The sequence below is a fragment of the Notamacropus eugenii genome, chromosome 7 (assembly GCF_028372415.1).
Source record: "Notamacropus eugenii isolate mMacEug1 chromosome 7, mMacEug1.pri_v2, whole genome shotgun sequence".
In the NCBI taxonomy this organism is placed as follows: Eukaryota; Metazoa; Chordata; class Mammalia; order Diprotodontia; family Macropodidae; genus Notamacropus; species Notamacropus eugenii.
This window is the reverse complement of record NC_092878.1, coordinates 169492369-169515741: the sequence shown is the minus strand read 5'-3', so window position 1 is coordinate 169515741 and position 23373 is coordinate 169492369. Positions and strand designations below refer to the sequence as shown.

Here is a 23373-nt window from a genome sequence, read left to right as displayed (position 1 = left end):
TCTTACAACAACAAAATAATAAATCCTCCATGGATGTTCCCCTTTCTGTGTTACCTCCCACCCATGCTCCCCCTCTCCCCTGGCTAGGTGGCACAGCAGAGGGAGCGCTGGGTAGTGATGGCGGTGGCGCTTGTCCTTCTTCCTCAAAGAGGACTAAATTGACCTCACTATGTCAGGGTCAAGGTACAGTGTGTCCAGATGTGGCTCATTGGACCAATGTGAGTTCAGAACGCTCTACTGTAGGTCAGGTACAAATAATGGGGCCAGGAGTCAGGAAGACCCATCTGTAGCATTTCCAATCCAGCCTCAGATACTTACTAGCTGTGTGGCCCCAGGGAAATCACTTAACCTTGTTTGTCTCAGTTTCTCCTCTGTAAAATGAACCGGAGAAGGAAATGACAAACCACTCTGGTATCTTTGCAAGAAAACTCCAAATGGGGTCACTAAGAGTTGGACAAGACTGAAATGATTGCACAACAGTACACCACTCCCCTCCCCTTCCCTGCCCCACCCCACTGGAATGAAAGCTTGTTAAGGGAAGGAACTCTTTTTTCATGTATCTGCCTTCCCAGTACTGGCACATAGTAGGCCTTTAATAAAAGGCCTGGTTTCTTTCCTTTCCCCATTGTCCAATTCCAGATGTTTAAAAAAGGCTTCTGGGAATTTGGAAGAATTTTTTTAGTGTTCTTTAAATGTTTACTTTTATGCCCAAGATTTAATATGTGATAAAATCCCTTTTGCCCAACAAAAATTCAGTCAATTCCCAATAGACTTGGGCATACAGGGCCCCAAGCTCAGAGGTAACTAAGAGTTTTGTTTCCTTCCCTTGTTGGCACCTTCTAGTGATTAGCCTCCAATGTCTTTTATAGTAGAAAGGTGACCCTTGGTCCTTGATGGCTATACCTCAGAACCACAAATTCTGGTGAAAAAAGGGCTTTCAGGATGGAACTGGTAACTGCACCCTATTCATTGAAAAAGAAAAAAATTGCATCTAGAAAATATGGATTCCTTTGCCATTGTCAATGAACTTTGAAAGCTCCTGTAAAACAGGATTGGGGGAGGAGGGGTTTATTGTATCACTTTCAGCAAAAGATAAAGATAGACAGACAGAAATACAGAGACAGAGAGACAGGTAGAGATAGAGACACACGGAGAGAAAAGGTAATATATTCTTCAACTTAGAGAATGGTAAACCTCAATTTCTGGCAAAAATTCTAAAATGCTTTTAAAATGGATACACTTTGCAGACATTTAGAAAGGGAAAACGTATTTGGTTTCATCAGATAAGCCACAACAACTAACCTTATTTTTTAATAGCTTATACATTTTATTATATATTTTTAAATAGCTGACATAGTTTACATAAATTATGTTTTCTTCTGTGATCTAAAATAACCAGTAAAATGAAATCCATTTTTAAGTACATTCATAAAAAATATTAAATTCACACATAAGCATTTATTAAGCACGTATTACATGCAGGCCTCATACTAAGTGCTGGGGCTACAAGAAGATCAAATGAACTCAGACAGCCGCTACTCTTGAGGAGTATATAAAGAGGTATGCACAGAGTAGCAGGAAGGGGAGCCTCCAGGGGCTAGAAGGACCACATAAAGTCATTTGGAGAAGACAGAGCTTGACTTGAGTCTTGAGAAAAGCAAGGGATGAGGAGAAAGAAAGGATATAGCAGGCCTGGGAAAGGGTCAGTGCTAAGGCACAGAGATGGGACAAGGAAGGTTGTTTGGGAGGAGACCCAGGTACATTGTTTTCCTGGATCAAAGAATGCATGGAAAGGACTGAAGTGTGACAAAATGGAAATGTAAAAAGTGGACACGATGCACAGAACTTTAAATGGCTATTTGATTTTATTTGTATAAAAAAATCTTTGTTTTTCTTATGTTATGGAAATGCTTGTTTTATTCCATAAATTAAAAATAAAATAAATTAATAACATTGTCTGATGTTGAAATTATACTAAGCCAGTGGAGTTTCTTGAGCAAAGGAGTGACATGGTCTGATCTGTTAGGAAAATTACTTTGGCAGCTGGGTGGAGGACAGCGGGAGAGAGTTGTGTTAGGGACACCAATTAACAACCTATGGCATTAGCTGAGGCAAGAAATGATGATAACCTAAGCTACAGGTGGGTTGTGTGTGTACAGAGGAGATACACATAAGAGCCCTTGTACAAATGATAAGACTTAGCGATGGACAGAGGAGATAAATGGAGTGAGCAAGAGTAAGGAGTGGAGGAGTACGAGATAGTAAACCTTGGAGACCAAGAGGATAGTCGCATCCTCAACAGTAATAGAGAAATTGAGAAAAGGAGATAGTTTGAAGAGGGGAGAAGAGGGAAAATAAGGAGTTCAATGACAATTCAGCAGAAGAAACTGAGGCATGGTCAGAGACATAGCAGGAGAACCAGAGGAGAACAATGTCATGAAAACCCAAAGGACTGAGTATCCAAAGAGAAGGTGATGAGCAGTGTCATGTGCTGTTAAGTCACAAAGGTTGGAGACTGAGAAATGCCTTACATCTGACAATTAAGAGACCATCCATAACTTCAGTTTCAGTTGAACAGTGAGGATGGATGCCAGTTTTCAGAGAGAAGAAAGAGGAGGCACAAAATATGGGTGACTTTTTCAAAGAGTTTAGCAGAGAAGGGAAGGAAAGCTACAGGATGAAAGCTAGCAGATGTGAAAAATATCTAAGCAGATAGAAGACAAAGTGACAATTAGAGAGAAAGTCAGTAGGGACAATGATGAAGGCAAGTTGTACGAGAGACTGAGAAGGGAGAGCATCACAGATGAACAAAGGCAGATTGGCCTTGGGGAAAACCTCTTACCATTTCTTGAGAAGATGGAATGGCAAGATCACATTTTTGTGTGTGAAATATGAAATGAGGTCCTCAGTTCAGAAGGTGGGAGAACAGTGTACCAAAGGAGCTTTGAGAGATGGAAGGGGTTCAAAGAGGAACTATTATGAGTGAGGTAGAAACTCAAAGAAAGACAATGCCAAATAACAGAAACAGGGGAGGGGGAGGTATCCTTTAATTCGGAAACATGGTTCTAATATTGAACCACTGTATTTTACTAGAGCAATATCGTCATGAATATATACTATAGAACACCAGAAAAGAAGAAAATAGTTTAAGTGTTGAGGAAACATCATAAACCTGTCACCAAAGCAAACTCCAATAATATTGGGGACATCAGTTACCTAACCATTGTCTGGCCCCAAAAATTGAGTTAATCATTTATGAATCAGTTTTAATAATTTGATCCTTCAAAAGCAGAGGAACCAAAATGGGAAATTCTGTTCTGCATCTATTTCATACAAACGTGGAGGGACTGGTTGATGGAGTAAATCTGATGTGAACCTTGGTAGGAAGTGATGCCTTCCTCTTCTTAATTTTTTAACATTCTCTTTGAGTTATTTGGGAGTCAATATTACTCTTCCTTTTTCATTCAAAAAGGACACAATATTAATTGTCCCCAGCATACTGTACTCTGCCTATCACTGAGGTATGTAAGTTCAAGGAATTCGAGGTTGGTGTCAGAGCAAGGAGATACAGATTAATTCAGAAATGGACACTGGAAATAATTCAAACTAAAGAAGTAAATACTTGCACTATCACAAAGGAAAACCCTCTCATAATTCCCACAACTCAGCCTTTGTCTGAGATCAAACTAGTTGCATCAGGAGATCCTCCAAAAACATAATAGTCACTCCCAGAGGCTTATTCATACCCGCCCAGAACAAGCTGGGAAACAGCCCTGCTTGGTGCCAGCTGAATGATGGTATGCAGCCAGGTAGACTGAAGGAGAATGAAATGGAAAAGCATTGCTCAGGGCAAAAGGAGACAGAGAAGATGTACAAAGAACACCTAATAATTGGTTTTTTTGGCAGAACTAGACTTTATTACCTTCCATTCTACTAGTCAAGGGATCAAAATGAGAGTAATTTTTGCCTGCTCCACAGTTCTCAAATGCGCTGCCTCTCTGGCCAGTGGGCATTGTGTGAATAACTCAGTAGGTTTTCTGAGTTACAGTTCAGATAGCTAATCTCTCTTCTGCTAGAAAAATTATCTTGGTAAACCTTTCTTTTTTAATAGTATTTTTCCCCAATAACAGGTCAAGACAATTTTCAGCATTCATTTTTACAAGATATTGAGTTCCAAATTTTTCTCTCTCCCTCTCCCTCCTCCTCATCCTAAAATAATAGACAATTTGTTATAGGTTATATGTGTGCTATCATGGAAAACATATTTCCATATTAGTCACAGTTGTGAAAGAAGAAACATCAAAAGGGAAAAAAACATGAGAAAGAATAAAGCAAGTGAAAAAAAAAAGTGTGCTTTGTTCTACATTCAGAGTCCATCAGTCCTGTATCTTGATGTGGATAGCATTTTCCTTTGTGAGTCCTTTGTACTTGTCTTGGATCACAGTGTTTCTGAAAAGAGTTGAGTCATTCATAGTTGATCATCATACACTGTTGCTGATGCCATGGATAATACTCTTCTGGTTCTGCTCATCTCTCTTTGCATCTGTTTGCAAAAGTCTTTCCAGATTTTCTGAAATCTGTCTGTTGATCATTTCACGCACAATAGTATTCCATTGCATTCATATGCCACAGCTTGTTCAGTCAATACCCAGCTGATAGGCATTTCCTCAATTCTTAATATTTTGCCACCCTGAAAATGGCTTCTATAAATATTTTTGCACTTGTAGGTCCTTTTCCTTTTCGTATTATCTCTTTGGGATACAGACATAGTAGTGGTATTACTGGATCAAAGGGTTTGGTTGCCCTTTGGGCATAGATCCGAATTGCTCTCCAGAATGGTTGGATCAGTTCACAATTCTACAAATAGTATGCTAGTGTCCCAGTTTTTCCCCACATCCTCTCCAAAATTTATCATTTTCTTTTTTTGTCATATTAGCCAATCTGATAGGTGTGAGGTGGTACCTCAGAATTCTTTTAATTTTCTTTTCTCTAATCAAAAGTGATTTAGAGCACTTCTTGATATGGCTATAGATAGCTATGATTTCTTCATCTGAAAACTGCCTGTTTATATTCTTTGACCATTTATCAGTTGGGGAATGGCTGGTATTCTTATAAATTTGACTCTATATGAAATGAGGTTTTTATCAGATGCTTGCTCTAAGGATTGTTTCCCAGCTTTCTGTTTTTCTTCTAATCTTGGTTGTATTGGTTTTGTTTGTACAAAAGCTTTTTAATTTAATATAATCAAAATTGTCTATTTTACATTTTGTAATGCTCTCTATTATTTGGTCATGAATTCTTTCCTTTTCCATAGATTTGACAGGTAGATAGTTCCTTGTTCTTGTAATATGCTTATGACATCACCTTTTTTGTCTAAATCATGTACTCATTTTGACTTTATTGTGGTATATGGTGTGTACCTAGTTTGCGCCTTATTGTTTTCCAGTAGTTTTTGTCATATAGTGAGTTCTTATCCCAAAGGCTGGGGTCTTTGGGTTTATCAAACATTAAATTATTATCTTGGTCAATGACCTGCATCATACTTGCTAGTAGATAAAAGCTCATATTGACGAGCTTTCTGACCCTGGGAAAATCACTTCATCTCTGCCTGCCTCAACTTTCTCATATGTAAAATGGGGGCTGGAGGTGGAAATAGCATTTACCTCCCAAGATCATTGTGAGGATCAAATGAGAAAATGGTCTATTTGTGCCTGACCTGTGATAGAGCCTTCTGGGCTTGTATTGGTTTAATCAGTCCAGGCAGACACACCACACCTTGCCCCTATATAGTGATGTCATTTTGGTCCTCTTCAAGAACAAAGGACAATAAACAAATTCATAGAGTACATTGTAAACCATCAGGCACATATGAGTGAGTTCTTCTTATAATTATCATTATCATTGTATCAATTTTTAGTAAATTAGGTAAATGAATCATGGAATTTGACAACTGGGATGAGTGTCAGAACTCATCTAGTCTGAATTACATCTGGAGAGTGATTCCTTGCACAGCAATCCCTTTGATTAAAGGTCCCTCCCCAAACCTTCATTTAAGGAGGGTGTCCACACCACCCATCTCTTTACTTCTTACCAGCAGTATGCTACGTTATGACCTCTGACAGAGTAGTTCCTCCCCTGCAACCCTCAGTTTCCTTCTGTGTGTTGTCTACCCAGTTAGAAAGGGAGATTGTGACCTGAAGGTCAAAGGTTATGGAGAATGGTATCTGGGCAAGGAGGTACTCCTGTCTGGATTACATTTCCCAAAAGAAACTAAAACAAAGAGCCCATGTGCCCAGAGAATTATTTCCCAGAGGGTATGAAGAATGTTCAAGTAAGTAACTCTACACTGAAAGTTTAGAAGGATAGAGACAGAGGAACAGAGAAACAGAGATCACTCCTGGAGTGGTGGAGTTAGTGTAAGGAGTTACTCACTCCAACAGCCTGAGGAGGGGACTGGACCCCATGGAAGTAACCCAAAGAGATAGCAGCTGGGATCTAAGAGAACATAGCCTTGCCCAATGTTAGGGGGAGGGGAGAACCTTTAGGATTTTGGGAATTGCTATTGGCTATGCACACACTGTGTATGCAAAATAGAGGATTTTATTAAGTAAATTAATTCCCTGGTTCTCTTCCCCTGTTACAACTGAAAATGGATCCCAACTTAAGGAGGTATTCTGCTTGGGAGATGTTGCTGCTAAGCACCATTTTATGATAAAAGCCCCTAAAGCTATTTGATTTATCCTGTTTTCATTTATCTTGTTAAAGTATTTTTTTGGTGACTGAATAGAAACAGGAATGGCTGGTGGGTGAGGGCTGAGCCAATATATGATGTCACAATTAACAGGTACCCCTCCATTAAGAAGAGATATAGTACAGCGCCTGGCAGAGTATTGAGTGGCTGACAATCCTTTCTGGTACTTAGAGGAAGGTATAAAAGTATAAAAAGGTAAGATAAAGACACCTGTTCCATGTTCGTTGCCATCAAGAAAACATAGAACCATTCCATTTTAATAGTCACAAGAGTTTCTAGAGCTGGAGGAATGTGATATTTGTCCTCAGATATCTTTTCCTGGAGACACATCCATTAATAACATGATAACTAATAAAAACTACTTAGTCTTTTCTACAGAAATTACAAGTAAGAGTTAAAATTGAATAAGACAATTCACAGAGATTTCTGTGATAAATAAGACCAAAAAATTTCATGGATTTGTATGTCATTTTTTTAAGAAGATGAAACTATATTTCATATAAATTGTTTTGTAATTAGAAGAACTACAGATTAGGTGTTATTGATTAAAGATGACTCACCTTTGCACTTTGTATAGGTCAAATAAAAACTCCACTAAATTTAATGGGTTCACAAATAACACAAAAGAAATATGAGATGCGCAAATGTAGAAACATCTCCGATGCAAATGTTCATATTGACGATTTGTGCCTGACTTGTGGTTGCTGTGTTTGTCCTTCGTTTTCAAAGAGGACCATGACATCAGAGAAATGATGACATGACTTGCACTTGATTTTGTTTTGAGTGAAGGAAGACCATGTATGGTCACCAGCCTCACTTTCTCTTCTTGAACCATCTGGATCCAGTGACCAGATATTCATCAGAATGACTGGAGAAGGCCCAGGCTGCAATGGGAGACTTTGGCTTTTTCAGCTAAGGCCTTTTCAGACACTCACTTAAAATGAGGTAATGCCCATTCAGTAAATAGGCCTCTTTAAGAAGGAGTCAGGGGATGGCCCCTTTCAATAGAAAAAAAAAATCAATCAATCAAGCTGGGAAGGTATCCAGCTAGCTGGGTAACTCAGTTCATCCTCTCTCTCAACTTCTCCCTCTCCCCTTCCTTCTCTCCAAAAGAAAGTTTGATGGTCAGAAGCTGCTCAGTTAACTTGGGGCTTACTGGCTAGATTTCTTTCTTGTCTTTCTTTCTTTCTTTCTTTCTTTCTTGTCTTTGTCTTCCTTCCTTTATTCCTTTCTTTCTTTTTTCTCTCTTCCTTCCTTCCTTCCTTTCTTTCTTTCTTTGCTAAAACCTTATACCCAGTGTATGCTGAAGCCCATAGATTGAACAACAATTGGTCCCTGCCCAAGCTCCACTCAACAGCAATTTTTCGAAACCTCCTGTCTTAGAGTGAATGTTAATAGTAATTGTTTCTCTTTGAAACAACAATCCTGAGGCCCTTCTCAGCTTTTTTTATTTATTTTTTTCTTTTCTATTTAAAGGGGCCATCCCTTGACTCCTTCTTAAAGTGGCCTATTCACTGGCTTGTGATAGAGCCTTCTGAGTTCCCATTGGTCTGATCAGCCATAGTTGGACACATTGTACCTTTATGACATAGTGATGCTATTTTGGTCCTCTTTGATCAAGAGTACCAAACAACCAACCAACCAACCTTATCTGAGTCCTCAGAGCTGCCTCCAGAGTAGTGTTGAGAAGGAATTTTGAATACTTAAAGGCACTTCTAGTTGCCTTCAAAGAGATCACTTTCATTTAAAAATAAATTTCCTATACATCAAAGGGATTTTGGCCACACCAAGCCTATACTTCAAAGTGAAGCTACTGGTCCTCTGTTGCATTTCAAACAGCATTTATTTGTTTCTGCAATTTTGAGGGTAATCTGAGTGTCAAAGAGCATTTTCAAAGTTTCTCAAGTAAACTTCTTTGTAATTCACTTTAATTTTTAACTTCACAATGCAACACTCTGTATCACAAATGATACCCTAACAGTTTTTGTGAATCATAACAAGACCATGATTCCCAGAATATTTACAATTGAGTGATGTAGTGGATAGAGTCTGGAAGATCTGAGTTCAAATTTGACCTCAGACATTTATTATCTGGGTGATTTGGCAGGTCACTTAACCTCTATTTGCCTTAGTTTCCTCAACAGCAAAAATGGAGAAAATAATGGCACCTATCTAACAGGGGTATTGTGCAGACAGAATGACAGAATAGAGGCAGCTTTATTAACTTTACTTCCTCATTTCAAGGGAAGCTTGTTTTCTTTTTTAAATGTATTAGAACATTGGAGAAGGAAAAAAATCTTCTGAGTCAGCACAATTGTGTTCCAGAAAATCCTACTTAATTAGAAGTATTTTGCTGCAAGTGTCCTTTTCAGTGCTGCCAGTGCAGCAGAGTAATGTTAATTCTTTTCCACAATCAGGAAATAAATCTGATTACTTGGCAAGAAAATAAGATTTTCTCCCAATCTGGTTAGCTCCCAAAATCTCTCTGGGTTGTTGGCATGGCATACCTCTCCAGCCCAGGGCCTATGTGGCTTTTCAGAAGAGGATGGTAAAGAGTACAAGGGGGAATACACCTGGCTGCTTTCTCCCTTCCTTCCTGGAATACATTGAATGCATCTGGCTGCTTTCTCTCTTCCTTCTTCACTGCTCCATCCTCCACATAAATGACTATAGAGATCCAGGACCACAGCCAATCCATAGCTCCTTTGCTGTATCTCACCCACCATAGCACTCACCAGACATCTGATTGAGAGGTTGTGTGGATCAGAGAAAAAGGATAATCCTCTCTTTTGTTGCTCATGTTAATCAATGCACTTCTTATCCACAATCTTCTTGTAGGGAGAAAAGTATCTATGACCTGGAGGAACATAAGATCCCACAATCACAGATTTAGAGGGGAGGTGATGGGGATGGAATTCATGCTGGACCCCTAAAAGGAAAAGACCATGTCTTCTGGATCTGGACCCCACAGGCCCTGAATCAAGTCTCTGACATTCTCCTGGGCCATCACCCACCCCAGGCAATAACTTTTTCAACAGTCCCTTCATTGTGGCCATCATCTGTATCCAATGCTATGTGCCACTTCTTAATCTCATCCAAATCTTCCTACACTCTTTTGGTATAAAAGTGTCCATCTTGTCCCTATTAAATTTGTTAGATTCTTAAAATCTGGTGTGCTTGTATTGGCATCACAAATAGCAGACTCACTAGGAATATTGCCCATCCCAATGAATGTTTTAATCAACCTTGTCTTGGACTGAAAGAAGGCTTGGGTGGTCAAATTCTTTTGAAGCAGACCTATGCCTTTTTCCTTGCATTTTGGGGTTCCTAACACCCCTATACTCCAACATAGGAAATACCAGAGTCCAAATAGTCCAAAAATCTTATTTTACAGAAGAGAAAATTGAAACCAGAATAGTTAGGTGACTTGACCAAGGTCACACAAGTAGAGAGGATCAGGGACAGAATTTGAACTCAGATCATGCCTATAGAACCAACATAATTTCCATGTTATCACATGGTCAATGAAACCTTTGCTATCCATTCATTGCAATAGAATCTGGACCAAAGCCTTCCTCCAGTACCTCATGATTAGAAGGGACCTGGGGCTCTTGAAGAGCATGCAAAAATAGCAGAGCCTACAACTAGGCAGTCTCTGAGTACGAGCCTGGCAAAGAACTCTATACTGACTGCTGCAGGTCCATCTGGGCTTTAATTTCGCACGGGATTAACATGAGGACTAGAGACCAGGTGATAGGTTTTGTTTTGAGGGTTTTTGGGGGGAGGGAATTCTGACAAGACAACTCATGAAACTGTTTCCTAAGACCAAGATTGGTTCATTATGTACATCATGGATGGAGTGTCTTCATCAAAGAAATCCTGATCCCTGGCGTGGATTCAAGGTTTAATCCAGCTCTGCTTCTCACCTCATAGATGGGAAAAAGATGGAAACACACAGCTACACCAACCAGCTGGGCACTGCGTTAGAAGGGGTGCCCCGAGCTCAGTTTTTTAAAAAACTTTTACTTTAAATTTATGAAATAAAACAAGTATTTTCATGGCGTAATACAATAAAAAGATGATTGCACATGAAACTACAAATCTACTTTGCACAAATTGCTATTCCTTCCAAATATACAACAAAATGATCAGGTAAATTTTTTTCCTTCCCTTCACCCCATCCCTAGAGATGGCTTCCATTAGACACAAATAGGCATACATGCACACACGTGTGTATGCATGTATATGTATAAGTGTACATACATATGTAAAATTATACATATTTATAGTAGTCAAAATAACCTATTTGCTCACAGTCATTCTTAAAACAATATTGCTGTACTATATACAATGTTCTGTTGCTTCTGCTCATTTCACTCTTCATTATTTTATGCAGGTTTCCATGTTCTTCTTTTCTAAAATCATTGAGATCATCATCCCTTATAGCACAGTGGTACTCCATAGCAATCATATACCACAACTTGTTCAGACCAAAAAAAACCCCACACATCTTAGAATATTTGATATCCAAGGGATCCTATGGATCATTTAGCCTTCTCCTCCCACCCTCAGCCCCATTTAGCAGGTGAGGAAACAGACTCAAAGGGATAAAGTGAGGTGTCCAAAGTTCCCTGAACTTTAAGTCTGACTAAAATTGACTTTTGCTGATAAGACTTGATTTTAGGTAAAAGAAATACATGATTCTTATTAGCAATGACAGAATAGTCACGCAGCTCAGAAAAGTTTGGTAATCATTCTTAAGAGGCACACCAAATTCATCATGAAATACAGAGTTAATTAACCTAGACTCCAAGCTAGGATTACCTTGTTGAGTCTATGAGCATTCTACAGTAACTCTTCCCCAGTCTAGTTACTGAGGAAGAGGAGAAGTAATCAAAGCAGCACCAAGGAACAAGATCATGGACACTTCTCTCCCTGCAAAGAGATTAATGTATATAGAAACTGCATTGATCAATGTGAGCAGCAAGATGGTAGACTAGACTTGTTCAATGTTCCCCATAGCCTCTAAAACAGAAACTACGCAGAAAAAATAAAGCAACTGTAGCTGTCTTCATGATCTATGACACCCAGAATCCAAAAGACAGCTTTAAAAAAAGCTAGGAACTAACACTCACTGACCCTGAGCTCACTCAGCACCCCTGCCCTACTTCTTATGCTACTGATATCAAGACTACATCTTGGAACCAAAGACCCAACATATGAGTCAGGGCTTGCAACAAAACCCAACCCCACATCCCATTTCCTCCTCTGTCTTTGTAGTGCCATGAAAAGTCTGGATGCAGGCTACATAAGTTTGTGTGGGTAGTAACAGCCAACTAGTATGACAGGCAGCAGCCCTTCAGGAGCAACTTCCTGCTGGGTGACACAACCTGACAGCACCAGTGCTGAAAAGTTCTGAAGTGCCCAGAGGGAATAGGATAGAACACAAACACAGGGCATCATGCGTGTGTTTGGGGGAGCTTTGTGGTACTCCACAAAGTCCAAAGGAAAGACTATAACATCCAACTGGAGTCAGTTCTGACCACGTAAAGGTCATTTATGGAAGGGACTGAGGTTAGTGAACCCTAAATTGCCCAATATGAGAGGGTGAGATCTAGCCCTTGAGATCCAGCCACCAAGGAAAATTCCATAAGAAGGAATAAAATCAGAAAATCAATACAGGAAAATAAGGGTGGAGAGTGGAGAGACAAATTACCAAATTGCTTTGCGAAGAAGAAAACTCATAGACTTTGAACATAAGCCAATAAATCAACATGGAATTCATTAACAAAAAAGGAAATATAGCCTCCAGATTTAGTAAGCAAGTTTGAGCATCTAAAAAATAATTACTGCAAAAAAAAAAAAAAAGGAAAACAATCCACCACTTGATAAAACAGAGGGCCCTGTGGAATGTGAGGAGAATGTGGAACAATGACATGCTATTTCCAAAGGATTTAAAAGAGACATGAGGATCATGACAGCAGAATTTATGTCCTGCCTCACAAAAACAACAAACAAAAAAGAGAGAACATAGATTGAGAATGCAAACACAAAGAAGTGAAGGACAATCTAGAAGAGCAGCAAAAAAAAAAAACCAAAAACAATAACAAAAAATATGCTCACTATGAAAGGAAAACATACTGATCTTGAATACAGAATGCATAGAGACAACCTGAAGATCATAGATGACCCAGAAGAACATGACAGGACAAAAATTTTAACACTATGATGCTAAGAAATAATAGAAGAGAACTGCCCACAACTTCTGAACATGGAAAATGAAATAGTAATTGAAGGAATTCAAGATGACTGTCAGTAAGACAAAAAAAACAAGTCTGTAAACTCCAAGACACATAGTGGTTAAATTGAATAATTCAATTCAGAAACAAAAAATTGAATAAGCTGTCAAAAGAAAGATCTTTAAATACAAAGGAAAGGACATTCAAGTAACACAAGATGGTTTTGTGCCCACCAGAAAATGAAGGAGGAAATGGGACAATGTGTTCCAAAGAGGAAGGGAGCTCAGGAGACAGACTGGGGTGACCAAAATGGCATGTCTAAGCTTAACCATAAATGAAAAAAAGAGAAGAGTTCAATAACAAAGAGATGTTTGAAATATGTTTAGAAAGAAAACCAGAAGAGATTTTATTTGTTTGTAAAACATCCCAAATAGTAGAAATGCAGGAAGAGTGAATAATGCAACAGGCAAGGACAGCAACAACAATAGTGACAACAGAGAGTCCAATAAGAAAATCCTTTCTAAATGTACCCAAGGAGACAAGAGTGAAGGTGGAAATCTGAGAGAGGCATCAGTGAGGAGACAGAGAGGTGGCATTACAGACAAAAACTAGAAACACCCTGGACTACAGGGAAAAGTGTGGAAAACTGACACAATTGGATGCTGTGAATAAAGATCCGATCCCAAACATAATCATTGCTGTTGCTCAGTCATGTCCAGTCTTTGTGACCCAATTTGGGATTTTCTTGGCAAAGACACTAGAGTGGTTTGACATTTCTTTCTCCAGCTCATTTTATGGATGAGGAACTGAGGTAATCAGGGCTAAGTGACTTACTAAGGGTCATAGAGACAGTAACCATCTGAGACTAGATTTGAACTCACAAGAATGAGTTTTCCTGATGTCAGGATCTGAACTCTATCCACTGTGCCACTTAGCAGCACAACATAACTGCACTGTTCATTATTTTCCCTATGCCTCCTAAATAGCTTCAAGATAACTCTGTGTCTCTATATTTCTGTGACTCTCTGTGTCTTTTTGTCTCTATCTTCTTTTGTCCTTCTAACTCTGTTTCTCTCTTCTCTGTCTTTCACTGTCTCTCTCTCCTTGTCTTCATTTCTGTCTCTCTATATGGCTATCCCTTTATCTTGGTCTCTCTTTGTCTTTGTCTGTCTCTGTCTATTCCTCTCCTGCTCTCCCTCCCTTGCTCCCTCCCCTCTCTGTTTCTATGCCTGCTTCTCTCTCTCTCTTTCTCTCTCTCTCTCTCTCTCTCTCTCTCTCTCTCTCTCTCTCTCTCTCTCTCTCTCTCTCTCTGGCTTGTCTCTGTCTCTCTCTTTTTTCTTTTTTTTCCCCTCCTTCCCTCCTCTTATTTTTAAAGAAAGTAAATATTTTATTTTTGGCAGGATTATAAGACAAAAAGCCCCTACCTTTGCCTTGGCTATCCAGCCTTGCTAACTGAAGCTCCTCAGGTGACAATTTGTATGAATCACAGTTGGCATCATGAGATTGAAAGTCTACAAAATAGAGGAAAGCACAGTTTTAAATAAAATAATATTAGAAACAATACCATCAAGTGTCTAGAATTTAGGGCTGGACTCTTCATTTTATATCCAACAAAACTGAAGCTCAAAGAGTCTGAAGTCACCCCCAAATCATCAAGACTGATTTTGCCTAAATTAGACCTCCAGTTATCATACTTTCATGAGTAGCAAAACAAACTATCATTAACAAACACAAAGATTTAAGGTTTTATGTGTGAGAACCTTCACCAAAGCCCTTTTCTGCTGCCTTAAGTTGGCACACAGGAGATGCCAGGTTCTCCATGCCATTTAAAGGGACCATAAATTCTTGACATTTCTACAGAGGTAGAAGGGTTTTGTATGCAGGCCTAGAGAGAGACTGTGTGTCTTTCATTCAGGGTCCAGTAAGGCCAAGGGGAAAGCGGTCCACCGTCACTAGATAGCTGAGTGCTGTTGTTCAATAGTTGCAGTTGTGCTTGATTCATTATGACCCCACTTGGAGTTTTCTTGGCAAAGCTACTGGAGTAGTTTGTCATTTCCTTCTCCACCTCATTTTACAGATGAGAAAACTGAGGCAGAGTTAAATGTCTTTCCCAGGGTGACACAGCTAGTAAGTTTCTGAGGCCAGATTTTAATTCAAGAGTTCCTGGTTATGACTGAGAGGGTGACAGCAACAGTGGCCCAGAGGACAGTCTAACAACTGGTAGTGTTATGTTGGAAAAGGGGTGACCCATTCCCATAGGAGCTGGAAGATAATGTGCACTAATGGAGAAGGGTATTATGGCATTTGGACCCTGACAGGAGGGGGGAAGATTATGGGTTGTTGCCCACACATGACATACTAGACTGACTGAAGACAAGTGGATGAGGATCAGAGATGGCAGTCACTTAGAAGAGGGAGTGTGCTGTCCCCCACTGAGAAGCCAGTCCCCTGGGTAAATGCCTGCTCTGTGCCAGTTACAGGTCTGGGCTCTGTTGGGACCAGGGTAGGGGAAGAGGCACCTCCACTGAAATAGTCATCGATCCCTGAAAGTATCAAGACAGGAAGCAACAGAGAGAACATTGAAATGGAATAATGTGAAAGGAAACATTGGCCTCTGGTCACTATTCTTGGCTGAGAACTCACCTGAATGAGCATGCCTGAGCTGCTTCATGATGCTACTTCCCAGAGTCCTTTTTGAGACAGGGTTAGCTCTGATGTCAAATGCTAGACCTCTAAGCTTTTAACTGAGTTGAAAAGAAGCCAGTCACGTGCCCAACCTCATTACCTTCCCTCCAGCTCATAAAAGTCATTTATTGGCCATACGTTGCGAGGGAATTTAGGTAGCTTTTTTTTTTAACACAAAATAGTATTCAAAGGGGATGTTTCAAAAAATATCTCTTGAGAATCTTCTTTCATCTACTCTTGAAAGGATTGTACTAAGTCTCCAAGACATTTATTTTTCTTTTTCATGCCTCTTAATTTTTAAAAAATTATTCTAATCCTGACAAAAATAAACAGACAGACACATTGCCATACACAAAGAGCAGAAAAAGAGAACCAATGTTAACTTATGAATCTATATTATGCACTATTATTAAGCTCTATTATTGTGAATATTCTCAAGGTATATTCTAAATGCAACATGAGTTTCAATGCTGTCCCATTTCTATCAGTCTCCTCCAGAATGTCTTTATTCTCTCTTATTTGCATTTTTAAATCTTTCATTGAAGTTCTTTTTCCTCTGCATTTGACATTACTAGGCTCTTCTTCTGTTACCTTTCTAGCCTCACCCCCACCCCAAAAACCCCTTGCTTTATGGTAACAAATACTTGTAATCAAGCTAAACAAGACTGTCTAATCTGGTGAAAGATTCTAGGGCCAAGGCTCCATTGGCACAACCTCCTCCAATTAGGATCCCCTGCGAACCACTAAAAGGCATAGAGGAGGCTCTTCAGGGAGAGTTTGAGTTCTGTAGTAGTGCAGTAGTAGTAACAGAGGAGTACTAGTGGTAATAGTATTAGTAAAAGCAGCAGCAACAGTAGCTGTTGTAATTAATAGTAATTATAATAACTGCAATATTAGCATTTACATAATACTGCAAAGTTCGTGAGGCACTTTACAAATATGAATATCCTCAAATCAGCTCTGGGATGTAGGGCCATTAAGTGAGATAAATGTTTTCTCTTTCCACCAGTTTTGTTATGGTGTCTTAAAAGCATATGTGGTAACATGGTGATGGCTTCTCCAGTCTCTGAACTTACTTCTCACCCCAATAGTGACTGGAGACAAGCGGACACAAGCCCAAAGCTTTTGCCTAGAATCCCAGTCATATCCCCCCCTTCCAAACTGACTCAGATACGTTTTTTATCTTTGTGAGGTAAATTCACCATATTTTCTGGAAGAGTCGTACCAACTCATCCCAAATAGCTTGGCCACTGTCTCAGATACCTGGCAATATGAAATCATCACTTTATACTAATGTTTCAAAACTTTATCGATAAATTGACAAATAGTAAAAAGACATGAATAGGTAGTTTTTAGATAAAGAAATTGGAACAATTTATAGTCATACGGAAAAATGCTCTAAACGTTGTTAATTAGCAAAATGCCAATTAAAACAGCCCTGAAATAGCATTTTATACCTGCCAGATTATCTAAAATGATAGAAGGAGAAAGTGACAAATGATGAAGAGGATGTGGAAAAATTGGGACATTAATTCATTGTTGGTGGAATTCTGAACCAATCCAACCATTTTGGAGAGCAATCTGGAATTATGCCCAAAATGTGATTAAACTACCTATACCCTTTGACCTAGCAATGCTACTACTATCCTAATTTCAAAAATAATTAGAGACAAAGGAAAAGTACCTATGTGCTCTAAAATGTTTGTAGCAGTTCTTTTCTAGTGGCAAAGAACTGGAAATTGAAGGAATGCCTCTTAATTGGGAAATGGCTGAACAAGTTGTGGTATATGATTGTGATGGGATACTAGTGCTATCAGAAATAATGAACTCAACGATTTTAGAAAAACATGGAAAGACTTATATGAAATAATGAAGAATGAAATGAGGAGAGCCAAGAGTACATTGTATACAATACCAACAATATTGTTTTAAGAAAAATTTGAACAAGTAAGTTATTTTGATTATTATAGATACCCAAATTAATTATAAGACATGAAAACACCATTTGTATCCAGAGATGCAACTAATAAATAGAAGTAATTGTAGAATATTTTTACCCATACATACCTATTTGTGTCTAATGGTAGCCTTCTCTAGGGTGGAAGGGGAAGGAAGAAAAAATAAATTTACATGATCATTTTGTTGTATATTTGGAAGAGACAGCAAGTTGTGCATAGAAGATTTGCAATTTCATGTGCAGTCATCTTCTTTTATTGTACTATGTTATTAAAATCTTTGTTTTATTCTATGAATGAAAAATAATATTTAAAGAAAAATTATGAAATGCTACAAAGGAAAGCACGTTGTTGTCAGTTCCCAAGATAATCATGTTGGTCTTTCCCTAAGGCTTAAGACTTCCTTCCTGCTTGGTGGTTTAGTTAAATGTTCCTCCTGGTTTTTTTCCTCCTCACCTGGTGATGCCCAATGGCTTCAAATATTTTATCAATATCATCTCAGAATAATCACATTGAAAACTGCTTCAAATAGAAATGGGAAGACACAATGGCTGGAAAGAATATAAATGGGCAACAGAATACCACTGGTGACTCTCCATACATTGTGCCTTGAAGGCTTTGTCTAAGACAAGAATGGACATCAGGGAGATGCACAGACCCTACAGAATTGGGGCAGAATAACAAATAGTCTGCCAGACTGTGGCCCTCTACTGGCCAAGTCTGAATGAATAGATTCTAACCAAGTGCTCAGCAAAGTGTATTACTCTGCTCTTGTGTGGATGCTCGTTGTTAGGTGGATTTGAATTTGGTTAAACAGTAGAATCTGAAGAGTGATTATTTGGTGTTTCATAGACAGGAGATCTCTCATGTCTGTCGTGATTTGTTAAGACCTGGGCTATTTGTCATTTTTATCCATGACTTGGATAAAAGTAGAGATGGCATGGTGCCCGATGTGTATATGACACAAATTTGCAAGAAATAATTAACAAATTGGGTAACAGGGTTGGGTTCCAAAAAATACTTATGGATAAATTAAATGTCTTCCCAATGGGATCAAGAGTTAAGAAAGTATGTCCATTATCAAAACTGTTATTCAGCATTGTAGGAAAAATGCTAGCTGTAGCAATAAGGCAAGAAAAAGAAATTGAAGGAAGGAAAATAGGCAATTAGTAAACAAAACTGCCACTTTTTGCATATGACATAATAGTATATACTCAGAGAACTTTAGTGAATCAAGGTATATTTGAAACAATTAACTTTAATGAAGTTGCAGAATATAAAATAAGCCCACACAAATCATCAACATGTCTATATATTACCAACAAAATCTGGTAGGAAGAGAGAAAAGGAAAAATTCTATTTAAAATAACTACAGACAATAAAAAATTTGGGGGAGTCTACCTTCCAAGACAAACTGAGGAACTATATGACTGCAGTTACAAAACACTTTTCCCGCAAATAAAGACAGATCTAAACAACTGGAGAAATATTAATTGCTAATGGTAGTAGGATGAGCCAATTTATTAAAAATGACAATTCTGCTTAAATTAATTTCTGTATTCAATGCTGTACCAAACTGCTGAAAATTATTTTATAAAGCTAGAAAAAATGATAATAAAATTCATCTTGAAGAACAAAAGTTCAAGAATTTCAAGGGAACCAATGAAAAATGTGAAATACGGGGGCTGAGCATTATCATATTTCATAAAGAATTACAAAATGGTCATCATCAAAGCAATCTGATACTGGCTTAGAAACAGAGTGATGCATCAATGCAATAGAGTAGGTACAGCATACACAGTAATAAATGATTACAGTAATCTAGTGTTTGATAAAAAACCAAAGATTTAGGGTGGAATTACTGGAAAAATTATTGGAAAAACTGGAAAGCAATTTGGAGGAAACTAGACATCGACAAATATATCACAACATATACCAAAATAAGGTCAAAATGTATAGATGGTTTGGACATAAAAAGTGATACCATAAATAAATTAGGGGAGTATGGAAAAGTTTGCATCAGATTTGTAGAGAAGGAAAGAATTTATGACCAAACAAAATATAGAGAGGATCATGGGAAGAAAGATAATTTTGATTACATGAAATTAAAAGGTTTTGAGCAAACAAAACCAATGTGGCCAAAAATAAAAGGAAAGTGAGTAACTGGGAGGAAAATTTTACAACCAATTTCTCTGACAAAGGTCTCACTTCTCAAATATATAGAGAACTGAGTTCTTTTATTGGAATAAGATCATGTTCACTGAGAAGAACATTTGAACCACCCAGGATTTAGAGCAATGACCTAAAAGGCCTCCAAGTATTCTTGGTGATATATTGGTGGAGCCCACCACACTACCAGGAATCAAGGTCCTGAGTAGTGCTGGTCAAGTATGGGCTCTGAGTCCTCTTGTTACCTCTCCACAGAACTCAGGGAGATACCGACAATGACACTGAATCAATGTTGATGGCTGTTGCCTGGCACCTATTCCTAAGAAACCCTGCAACCATCCCTGGCTCACTCCTTAATCATAAGTTTCTATTATTTCTTGTACCTAGAACTGGATCATGAGCACTGATGAGCTTGACCATCAGACTCACATAATTTATTTATTCCTGTTCTAGCATTTCCCTCACAGGAAGTAACCCATCAATCAATCAACAAGTGTTCACTGACTGGTATCTACTACGTATCAGGGACTGATATAAAGATAAAAACTAAATAGTCCCTGCTCTGAAAAAGCTTGCATTCAAATAGTGGAGGCAATATTCACATGTATAAAGTATATACAGACTATATTCAAAATTAATGCAAGGCAGTCTGGGGAAGGAAGGCATTAGAAGCCTGGATAATTATGGAAGGCTTCATGTAAAGGATAGTACTTGAAATTAGGCTTGAGGGAAATCAGGAATTCTAAGGGTCAGAAGTGGAGAGATGGATTCTAGGCATGGGAGAGGGCTAATACAAAGGTGTGAAGATGGGAGATGAATTGTCTTATATGAGAAACAGCAAGAAAGCCAATATATCTGGACCAGAGTCTATGGAAACAAGAAATGTGCATAAAGACTGAAAAAGTAGGAAGGAAGTACAGTAATAGTAGCGGCTGTAAAACATCCCCTACCAAAGGTGTGTGACTCCATCAAATACATATAGAGTGCTTGGGAAAGTGGGCTTGAGATTAAAGAATGCATCTGGACAAGGGTTAACACAAGCCCTGGCTGCAGGATGTGTTCCTCTCCTAGCTGGGCAGTTCTCAAAGAGTTTCCATTGGATATGATTTTTTCTCTTTCCTGAGCTCAGTTATTAATTCAGTATGCCCTTAGTTCTCAATAATGCAGACAAGCCATAAACTAATCTAGAAATAACATTTAGAACATTAATGAAAAGGTGGAAAATCCAATATATCTTGGACCCTTTGAAAGGGTAGATCTTCTTTCAGTCAAAAGCAAGGGGTAGGAGACCTGGCAAAAGCTAAAACCTTATACACACACACACACACACACACACACACACACACATACACACACACACACACGTAATTCTTCCTCAGTGGTATACTGGAAAGCTGAAAGCTCCATTTTCTGGAAAATTGTCTCATTCTCAACAACTCAATGGTTGCATGTATATAGTACTCAGAGAGTAAAGTGAAATCCCACAGATGGTCCCCAAGCCTCCTTTGCACTTTGTCTAAAACCTTTTAATTGATCACTTGCCTACTTGTTTGTTTGATTGGTAGGTATATGTTCTTACTTTCTTAAGGAATCAAGGTAAAATGCAGCATGGTAGTTTCAACCTCACTGTTCCACATGAATATTCACTGTTCTGGTTTACTGATTTTGTATTGGATTCTATTTAAATGTTGTCCTTCATAGCTCTTTCAAGAATCTGGTTTGCAAGTGTATTTTTCTTTCTAATTTTCCTAGGTAATGTTCACCTAGAAATGTCCAGCAAGGATGTCTTGGAGGGTGGATGTGGTGGCTGACTTCTATGAGTCATCAGAATCAGAGTCATCTATTTCTCCTGCACTTTGAAGCAGCCCCCATCCAGGGAGGCTGTTACTCCAACAGTATGACAGGATGGAAAGAAAGGCATCTTGCTTGGGGCTTGCCCTCTTCTACATCAATCCTGGGAGGCACAAAGTGGCCCTCTGGCCCACTGCCACCCTCACACTGCAGGCATCCCATCTGGGAGCTATTCCAGGCCTATAAGAGCATGCCCTCTCTCCAGTTAATATTGCTTATGGTGAGGGTGCCAGGTGAGATTTATAAGGGTCAACACCGGCACCAACAGAAACTATTCTAATTGTAGATGTCAAAGAGAAAATGAAGTATCTTCAAAAAGGAGAACAAATCTTCACTGACTGGGGAGGGTGATTGAGGGCTTCTATCAAGATGTTTTATTATTGTTGGATTCAAGGACACAGATTGCTTTACTTCCTACAAATGAGGACTCTAGAAGATCTAGGTAAAGGGTAGAAACCAAAAACTGAAAGCTGGAAAATAGCACCTTCATTTGCTAAAAGCCAAACTTAAGCCAAGCCACATTAATTTTAGTGAACCAAAACATTAAAAACATACACCTAATAAATCAACTCTGATGAGAAGGAAAGCTCTATTCATTGATTCTTTTCTGAAGTAATTCTTATCATTCATTCTTCTTCTTAAAACCAACATGACCGAAACTAAACAATATCTTCCCCCCATCTCTGCTGCAAATTTTGGCCTCTTCCTAATTTCCCTATTACTGGGGAGGGGTACCACCATCTTCCCAATCATCTAGGCTTGCAGCCTACATCTCCTCCCTAGCTAGTGCCCCTCTCTGCCCTGAAATTGTAACCAGGGCTCTTATTTCCTTATGACCAACCACAAGCACTCCTCTCCTCCCTGGAACTGTGACCCAGAACTGTGTATGAGTAAGAGAACTGCCAAACAGCACCAGGTCTTGTGGACAGTGCCAACCCAGGGCTCCCTGTAATCTCTTTCTGACCAGTTCCCTGACCCCATTTCTGTCTCAGGGCCATGAACTCTGGATGCTGCCGTCACTGGTGCAGCCTCCAAGGCCCACTGCTGATGTCTCCAAGAGAGCTGTGCTCTGGGCTGGTCCCCAATCCAGTGTCACAGACCTTTCCTGCATACCTCCTAAGATGTCTTGAACTGGAAAAATGCCTCACTTCACTGCCACCACGGAATTCTATTTGTCTTGTTATTTTAAAGTTGTTTGGAGGGAAATGTTAGGAAATTTGGCTGGGTTGTTGCTTCCACTCTCATCATCTTAGATCCACCACATATACTCATTGCTCAGTACCTCATTCTTAAGTGTGTCTAGGACTGCATTGTTTATTCATATTTCTTTTATTGATTAAAATTTCATGGGGATATCATCTGTAAAGAATGCATCTATTTCTGCCTTTCAGCATTTGTTGTTAATGCAGTCTTTAAGTCTCAGAATACTGATAAATTTGATAAACATTCTGCATGATGTTTAATCAATTAATCAATGAAATTCATCAAGTGACTGCTATGTGCCAAGAAGCGTATCAAGTGCCGTGGATTTGCAGTTCAGTCGTTTTCACTCATGTCTGACTCTTCATGATTTTTGGGGGGGTCTTCTTGGCAAAGATACTGGAGTGGTTTACCATTTCCTTCTCCAGATCATTCTTCAGATGGGGAAAGTGAGGCAGACAGGGTTAAGTGACTTGCCCACAGTCACAAAGCTATCAAGTGTCTGAGGTCATATTTGAACTCA

At 38.9% G+C, this 23373-nt stretch overlaps 1 long non-coding RNA gene across 1 annotated transcript; it reads left to right on the top strand.

The window, feature by feature from the left end:
• The first annotated feature begins 6210 nt into the window (after window positions 1-6210).
• LOC140514197 (uncharacterized) lies at window positions 6211-22242 on the top strand. The gene is made up of 3 exons (XR_011970464.1): window positions 6211-6331; window positions 6845-6946; window positions 21552-22242. It is a non-coding gene; the product is annotated as an uncharacterized lncRNA (long non-coding RNA).
• Window positions 22243-23373: the final 1131 nt, after the last annotated feature.